Below are 9,538 nucleotides of genomic sequence, written 5' to 3'. Positions count from 1 at the left end.
TAGTGGCGTCTTCTGCGGCCCCTTTCGCCATGCACTTCCTGTTGGCCCTGCGTCCTTTGTGCCTGCGCCTGTCCTCCCAAAGATGGCTCACCTGGAGGCTGAATATGGATTCCTGGCCTCCTCCCCCAACTCGCCCTTTCTTCCTCATCAGAGGAGGTGCCTCCAGTGGAGTGCATAACTCCCGTTCGCAGGGTAAGAGAAGGTTGCCTGAAACCTGCAAGGCCCCAAGAATGATGTTTATTCCAGAGTCCTGATCTGAAGCCTGTTATTTCTGTACAAGCAGCTCTGAAAAGATTGAAAACAAAAACAGAATTACCTGGAAAAACTCAGCAGGTCTGGCAGCATCGGCGGAGAAGAAAAGAGTTGACGTTTCGAGTCCTCATGACCCTTCGACAGAACTTGCGTTCGAGTCCAAGAAAGAGTTGAAATATAAGCTGGTTTAAGGTGTGTGTGTGGGGGGGCGGAGAGATAGAGAGACAAAAAGGTGGGGGGTGGGGGGATGGGGGAGTGTGGTTGTAGGGACAAACAAGCAGTGATAGAAGCAGATCATCAAAAGATGTCAACGACAATAGTACAATAGAACACATAGGTGTTAAAATTAAAAGTTGGTGATATTATCTAAACGAATGTGCTAATTAAGAATGGATGGTAGGGCACTCAAGGTATAGCTCTAGTGGGTTTTTTTTATATAATGGAAATAGGTGGGAAAAGGAAAATCTTTATAATTTATTGGAAAAAAAAAGGGAAGGGGGAAACAGAAAGGCGGTGGGGATGGGGGAGGGAGCTTACGACCTAAAGTTGTTGAATTCAATATTCAGTCGAGAAGGCTGTAAAGTCCCTAGTCGGAAGATGAGGTGTTGTTCCTCCAGTTTGCGTTGGGCTTCACTGGAACAATGCAGCAAGCCAAGGACAGACATGTGGGCAAGAGAGCAGGGTGGAGTGTTGAAATGGCAAGCGACAGGGAGGTTTGGGTCATTCTTGCGGACAGACCGCAGGTGTTCTGCAAAGCGGTCGCCCAGTTTACGTTTGGTCTCTCCAATGTAGAGGTGACCACATTGGGAGCAACGGATGCAGTAGACTAAGTTGGGGGAAATGCAAGTGAAATGCTGCTTCACTTGAAAGGAGTGTTTGGGTCCTTGGGCGGTGAGGAGAGAGGAAGTGAAGGGGCAGGTGTTGCATCTTTTGCGTGGGTATGGGGTGGTGCCATAGGAGGGGGTTGAGGAGTAGGGGGTGATGGAGGAGTGGACCAGGGTGTCCCGGAGGGAGCGATCCCTATGGAATGCCGATAAGGCGGGTGAAGGGAAGATGTGTTTGGTGGTGGCATCATGCTGGAGTTGGCGGAAATGGCGGAGGATGATCCTTTGAATGCGGAGGCTGGTGGGGTGATAAGTGAGGACAAGGGGGACCCTATCATGTTTCTGGGAGGGAGGAGAAGGCGTGAGGGCGGATGCGCGGGAGATGGGCCGGACACGGTTGAGGGCCCTGTCAACGACCGTGGGTGGAAAACTTCGGTTAAGGAAGAAGGAGGACATGTCAGAGGAACTGGCCCCAACCGCTTACTCTTCACCATGGACGTCCAATCCCTCTACACCTCCATCCCCCACCAGGATGGTCTGAGGGCCCTTAGCTTCTTCCTCGAACAGAGGCCCGAACAATCCCCATCCACCACTACTCTCCTCCGTCTGGCCGAACTTGTTGTCACACTGAACAATTTCTCCTTCAACTCCTCTCACTTCCTCCAAATAAAAGGTGTGGCTATGGGTGCCCGCATGGGCCCCGGCTATGCCTGTCTCTTTATGGGGTATGTGGAACATTCCTTGTTGCAGTCCTACTCCGGCCCCCTTCCACAACTCTTTCTCCGGTACATCGATGATTACTTCGGTGCCGCTTCATGCTCTTGTCAGGACTTGGAAAAATTTATTAATTTTGCTTCCAATCTCCACCCCTCCATCATTTTCACGTGGTCCATCTCTGACACTTCCCTTCCCTTCCTTGACCTCTCTGTCTCAATCTCTGGTGATAGACTGTCCACCAATATCCATTACAAACCCACCGACTCCCACAGCTATCTCGACTACAGTTCCTCACACCCTGCTTCCTGTAAGGACTCCATCCCATTCTCTCAGTTCCTTCGCCTCCGTCGCATCTGTTCCGATGATGCTACCTTCAAAAACAGTTCCTCTGACATGTCCTCCTTCTTCCTTAACCGAGGTTTTCCACCCACGGTCGTTGACAGGGCCCTCAACCGTGTCCGGCCCATCTCCCGCGCATCCGCCCTCACGCCTTCTCCTCCCTCCCAGAAACATGATAGGGACCCCCTTGTCCTCACTTATCACCCCACCAGCCTCCGCATTCAAAGGATCATCCTCCGCCATTTCCGCCAACTCCAGCATGATGCCACCACCAAACACATCTTCCCTTCACCCCCCTTATCGGCATTCCGTAGGGATCGCTCCCTCCGGGACATCCTGGTCCACTCCTCCATCACCCCCTACTCCTCAACCCCCTCCTATGGCACCACCCTATGCCCACGCAAAAGATGCAACACCTGCCCCTTCACTTCCTCTCTCCTCACCGTCCAAGGACCCAAACACTCCTTTCAAGTGAAGCAGCATTTCACTTGCATTTCCCCCAACTTAGTCTACTGCATCCGTTGCTCCCAATGTGGTCTCCTCTACATTGGAGAGACCAAACGTAAACCGGGCGACCGCTTTGCAGAACACCTGCGGTCTGTCCGCAAGAATGACCCAAACCTCCCTGTCGCTTGCCATTTCAACACTCCACCCTGCTCTCTTGCTCACATGTCTGTCCTTGGCTTGCTGCATTGTTCCAGTGAAGCCCAACGCAAACTGGAGGAACAACACCTCATCTTCCGACTAGGGACCTTACAGCCTTCTGGACTGAATATTGAATTCAACAACTTTAGGTCGTAAGCTCCCTCCCCCATCCCCACCGCCTTTCTGTTTCCCCCTTCCCTTTTTTTTTCCAATAAATTATAAAGATTTTCCTTTTCCCACCTATTTCCATTATATAAAAAAAAACCCACTAGAGCTATACCTTGAGTGCCCTACCATCCATTCTTAATTAGCACATTCGTTTAGATAATATCACCAACTTTTAATTTTAACACCTATGTGTTCTATTGTACTATTGTCGTTGACATCTTTTGATGACCTGCTTCTATCACTGCTTGTTTGTCCCTACAACCACACTCCCCCACCCCCCCACCCCCCACCTTTTTGTCTCTCTATCTCTCCGCCCCCCCACACACACACCTTAAACCAGCTTATATTTCAACTCTTTCTTGGACTCGAACGCAAGTTCTGTCGAAGGGTCATGAGGACTCGAAACGTCAACTCTTTTATTCTCCGCCGATGCTGCCAGACCTGCTGAGTTTTTCCAGGTAATTCTGTTTTTGTTTTGGATTTCCAGCATCCGCAGTTTTTTTGTTTTTATCTCTGAAAAGATTGAAGTTCTCCTGTTCACACAAACAAGTAGCAGTAAATTTAAAAAGTAAATGACTAACAAATAGCATTCGTGAGCCCATTCAGCCCTCTTATCCCACCTGTGGATGAGGATTTTAAAAATATGGCCTACCCGCCTGCCCGTTGCACTCGTGCGACGCTCTGAAAATCGCATGGGCTCCGAAAAATCTCGGTGTATTAATGTCTCAAGGGCCTTAAGTGGCCCGTTAATTAATGGCAGGCGTGCATCGGAGCTCATAGCGCCCGCCCACCGAAATATCACAATGGCGCGCGATGATGTTGGGTGTCATTTTACATGTTGGCGTGTCGGGCCCGCCCGCGCACACCGACATCAAAGTTCTGGCCCAAGTCTATGGAAGGGAGTGGAGGATGGAGGCTAACAAGGCTTGGGTGAGAATGGGCACTCAGTTGAGGTTTGGGAAATACTGAAAGTGAGGTTGCAAGTTGGGAAGTGGGTTAATTTACAGTAGAAAGAAAAATAATTAAAAACAGCTTTAACATGACCTTAATTTTAAGCAACTACAGTGAGATTCTGTCCCTTGAAATGGTCTGCATTAAAATACCCTGGCATTTCTCAACAAAACATGAAAATATCTAAAAATCATACTAAAGATCCAGTTACTGCTTTTCTACATATATTTGTGTTATTTTCAATAAACAGAAAACAGTGAATATCTTGCCATACTTTGATTTGGTGGTTTGGGCCTTGAGTTTCAGTGCAATGGTGATTGTATAACAGTTCTTTTATGTGAATCATGTTCTTTTTAAATTCTTGAAAATAATAGTTTTACACACCAATGCACAGCAGTCACAATAAGCCTCTTATCATTTGACTCAATTTTCTTTGAAACATCATGGAATGATTTCACCTTAGCCTTAATGTACAGTAGGCGTTTTCAAACCAAAACTTGCCCATGTGTCCATGGCAGCCCAGGGTTACATGAGTTGAAGGTTTGTTAATGTAACTTTTTTTTAAAAAATGAACAATTTTTTAAAAAGTATTTGCAGGACAAATACTGAAATTAAGCTGTAGAATGGAGTTCTAATGAGGAATCACACTCAAACATCAACCATTTTTACACATCTACACCCTATATCATATCAACAATTTCCAGCTCCCTGGCCCCAACAGCTTCTGGACACTGTGCCATGCTTTTGATGAATGGCAACAAGATGGAGTCATGTAATGCAAGTACATAGCAACATTGGAGTTCCACATATGCAAATCAGCAAAAACCTTGCACATGGGAAGTTCTCATTCCCTGTCATTGTTGTCATATCCACTAAAAGCAGTATAAATCTTACCTGACCGTTTACTGACCTATCAGCCTCCTCCCAGACATCAGTAAATTGAGGGAAGGAGCCAACGGCAGTATTATAGAATATCTACTCACCAATAATCACCAGAGCCATTCATTCAGTTCCAGGATTCATTATAGTCTTTATCCAGACATCAGGGAGTTGAATATTAAGGGAAAGCGATTAATTGTTCTTAACAACAAGGCAACATTCGACCAAGCAACTTAGTAGGCTTGAAGTCAATGGGATTCAATGTGATAATCCTCCAGTTGTTGCAATCAAGAGCACATGAAATTGGAGGAGTAGACCATCGAGCCTGCTCTGCCATTCAATATGAGTCATATTCTGGCTACATAGTTCAATATCCTATTAGTTTTTTTGATAACTTATCCAACCAATGCAGAGTAGCTGAGTCTCATTCAACTTTATAATTGGCTATTTTAACACCATTCATGTAGTATGTTTGGTACCTATTTTTCCTTCGTATGCACATTTATCTGCAATAAATTTCATCTGTCAACTTGTCTGTCCATTTACATATTTTATCCCATTATTTTTGTAGTTTTTCTGCTGCCTCCTTCTCTCCTTTGGTATCATTGGCAAATTTTATGAATTTGCATAGTTTCCAAATCCAAGCAAGTGATATAAACTAAAAGCAACTGTAGCTCCAACAACAATCTACACAGCACTGTTTAGTAACTCCCTCTAATCAAACATAACTCAATTATCTATTCAAAAACAAAAATAGCTGGAAAAACTCAGCAGGTCTGACAGCATCTGCGGAGAGGAATACAGTTAATGTTTTGGGTCCGTATGACTCTACGGACTCGAAACATTAATTGTATTCCTCTCCACAGATGCTGTTAGACCTGCTGAGTTTTTCCAGCTATTTTTGTTTTTGTTTCAGATTTCCAGCATCCGCAGCATTTTGCTTTTATCAATTATCTATTCCTTTCTTCCAGTCAACTTATCCTTTCTTAAAATTTTGCATACATATTCACAGCTTTGAGTTTAACTTTATGCAGAATGTGTTTTAATATTGCCACTACTGTTCATTGATAACATCCTCTGCAAATCAACACATCATCATAAACTGGCATCACTCTTCCCACTTCACTGCAGGCCCCAAGTTGTTAGATTTAGGTTCAGCAGGAGCTTTAGATAATACATAATCAGTGAGGCCATGGAAGTGAGGATATCAACTGAAGAAGCTGCTGCAGGGAATATGGATACTAAAGTCTGAAGGACTACTTGGAGAAACGAATAACACCATTAATGGGCTATAGAAATCTGGTGCCTAGACATACAGGAGGTTCCGAAATCTGGATTCCTAAAACTGGATTTTCTGATAGAGAAAACTTCCATGGCAGGCTTCAATCCCACGCAGATCTCTTCCAGTGGCCAGGCAATGGACCAGAAAGGACAGATGAGGCAACTGCCTCTTAGAATAATATACCACCTGTCACACCCAACCAGATCTAAGAACTGAACAAGTGCCAGATAAGTGAAAGATTTGACAAAAAAAACAGAACTGAATTAAGAACAAAAATAAAAATAAAAATAGCTGGAAAAACTCAGCAGGTCTGACAGCATCAGCGGAGAGGAACACAGTTAATGTTTCGAGACCGTATGACTCTTCAACAGAACTAAGTAAAAATTGAAGAGAGGTGAAATATAAGCTGGTTTGGGGGGGTGGGGGGGGGGGGCGGGTGCGGGGTGGGACAGGTAGAGCTGGATAGAGGGCCAGTGATAGGTGGAGATAACCAAAAGATGTCACAGACAACAGGACAAAGAGGTGTTGAAGGTGGTGATATTATCTAAGGAATGTGCTAATTAAAGGTAGAAAGCAGGACAAGCAAGGTACACATAGCCCTAGTGGGGGTGGGGGTGGGATGAAGGAATCAAAATAGGCTAAAAGGCAGAGATAAAACAATGGATGGAAATACATTTAAAAATAATGGAAATAGATGGGAAAAGAAAAATATATATAAATTATTGGGAAGAAAAATAAAAAAGAGGGGGATCGGAAAGAGGGTGGGGATGGAGGAGACGGTTCATGATCTAAAATTGTTGAACTCAATATTCATTCCGGAAGGCTGTAAAGTGCCTAGTCGGAAGATGAGGTGCTGTTCCTCCAGTTTGCATTGAGCTTCACTGGAACAATGCAGCAGGCCAAGGACGGACATGTGGGCATGAGAGCAGGGTGGGGTGTTGAAATGGCAAGCGACAGGGAGGTCTGGGTCATGCTTGCAGACAGACCAAAGGTGTTCTGCAAAGTGGTCACTCAGTCTGCGTTTGGTCTCTCCAATGTAGAGGAAACCGCATTGGGAGCAACGAATGCAGTAGACTAAATTGAGGGAAGTGCAAGTAAAATGCTGCTTCACTTGAAAGGAGTGTTTGGGTCCTTGGACACTGAGGAGAGGGGAAGTAAAGGGGCAGGTGTTGCACCTTCTGCGGTTGCATGGGAAGGTGCCTTGGGAGGGGCTTCAGGTGTAGGGGGTGATGGAGGAGTAGACCAGGGTGTCCCGGAGGGAACGATCCCTGCAGAATTTTGCTGGGGTGGGTGGGGGGGGGGGGGGGGGTGGGGGTGGGGGGGTGAAGGGAAGATGTGTTTGGTGGTGGCATCTTGTTGGAGTTGGCGAAAAAGACAGAGGATGATCCTTTGAATGCGGAGGCTGGTGGTGTGATAAATGAGGACAAGGGGGACCCTATCATGTTTCTGGGAGGGAGAGGAAGGTATGAGGGCAGATGCATGGGAGATGGGCCATACATGGTTGAGGTCAACCACCGTGGGTGGAAAACCTCAGTTAAGTAAGAAGGAAGACATGTCAGAGGAAATGTTTTTGAAAGTGGCATCATCAGAACAGATGCGACGGAGGCAAAGGAACTGAAAGAATGGGATGGAGTCCTTACAGGAAGCGGGGTGTGAGGAGCTGTAGTAGCCGGTAGGCTTGTAATGAATATTGGTGGACAGTCTATCACCAGAAATTGAGACAGAGGTCAAGGAAGGGGCATGTCAGAGATGGACCATGTGAAAATGATGGAGGGGTGGAAATTGGAACCAAAATTAATAAATTTTTCCAGGTCCAGACAAGAGCATGAAGTAGCACCGAAGCAATCATCGATGTACCAGAGAAAGAGTTGTGGGAGGGGGCCGGAGTAGGACTGGAACAAGGAATGTTCCACATACCCCATAAAGAGACAGGCATAGCTGGAGCCCATGCGGGTACCCATAGCCACACCTTTTATTTGGAGGAAGTGAGAGGAGTTGAAGGAGAAATTGTTCAGTGCGAGAACAAGTTCAGCCAGATGGAGGAGAGTAGTGGTGGGTGTGGGTAGTTCGGGCCTCTGTTTGAGGAACAAGCGGAGAACCCTCAGGCCATCCCGTTGGGGGATGGAGGTGTAGAGGGATTGGAAGTCCATGGTGAAGAGGAGGCAGTTGGGGCCAGGGAACTGGAAATTGTTGATATGACGTAGGGCGTGAGAGGAATCATGGATGTACGTGGGAAGGGACTGGACAAGGGGAGAGAGAATGGAGTCAAGAAAGCAAGAAATGAGTTCCGTGGGGCAGGAACAGGCTGACACGATCGGTCTGCCGGGACGTCCTGTTTGTGGATTTTGGGTAGGAGGTAGAAGCGGGCCGTCCGAGGTTGGGAGACTATCAGATTGGAAGCTGTGGAAGGAAGATCTCCAGAGAAGATGAGGTCAGTGAGAGTCCTGGAAACAATGGCTTGATGTTCAGTGGTGGGGTCATGGTCCAGGGGGAGGTAGGAAAACTGAATTAAGTCTTAAACAAAAACAGAATTACCTGGAAAAACTCAGCAGGTCTGGCAGCATTGGCGGAGAAGAAAAGAGTTGACGTTTCGAGTCCTCATGACCCTTCGACAGAACTGATTGAATGTTAGAAGAGGGGTGAAATATATGCTGGTTTAAGGTGGTGGGGGGGAAGAGAATTGGGGGGGTTGGTGTGGTTGTAGGGACTAGCAAGCAGTGATAGGAGCAGATAATCAAAAGATGTCACAGACAATGGAACAAAGAAGTGTTGAAGGTGGTGATATTATCTAAACGAATGTGCTAATTAATAATCAATGGCAGGGCACTCAAAGTACAGCTCTAGTGGGGGTGGGGTGGAAAGACTAGCAGGGCATACAAGATTTAAAAATAATGGAAATAGGTGGGAAAAGAAAAATCTATATAAATTATTGGAAAAAACAAAAAGGGGGAAGAAACAGAAAGGGGGTGGGGATGAAGGAGGGAGCTCAAGACCTAAAGTTGTTGAATTCAATATTCAGTCCGGAAGGCTGTAAAGTGCCTAGTCGGAAGATGAGGTGCTGTTCCTCCAGTTTGTGTTGGGTTTCACTGGAACAATGCAGCAAACCAAGGACAGACACGTGGGCAAGAGAGCAGGGTGAAGTGTTAAAATGGCAAGCGACAGGGAGGTTTGGGTCATTCTTGCGGACAGACCAATTAAGTCTTGCTTGGAATGGCAGATCCACTAAACCCTGCTGCTGGCACCTTAAAATACACACAGGTGCCAATTACTCGCAAACCACAGCTGCCGGTAAAAACTTGCCGCACAACACGTTCCCAAACAAGCCCCGCCCTTTACCCCACCCTCTGTGCGAGCTCCGCCCCTTACCCCACCCTCTGTGCGAGCTCCGCCCCTTACCCCACCCTCTGTGCGAGCTCCGCCCCTTACCCCACCCTCTGCGCGAGCTCCGCCCCTGTCGGGGGTGTGTCGTGGTGTGAGCTGG

Source organism: Carcharodon carcharias, chromosome 20, assembly GCF_017639515.1.
Source record: "Carcharodon carcharias isolate sCarCar2 chromosome 20, sCarCar2.pri, whole genome shotgun sequence".
NCBI classification, from domain to species: Eukaryota; Metazoa; Chordata; class Chondrichthyes; order Lamniformes; family Lamnidae; genus Carcharodon; species Carcharodon carcharias.
This window is presented reverse-complemented; position numbering follows the sequence as displayed.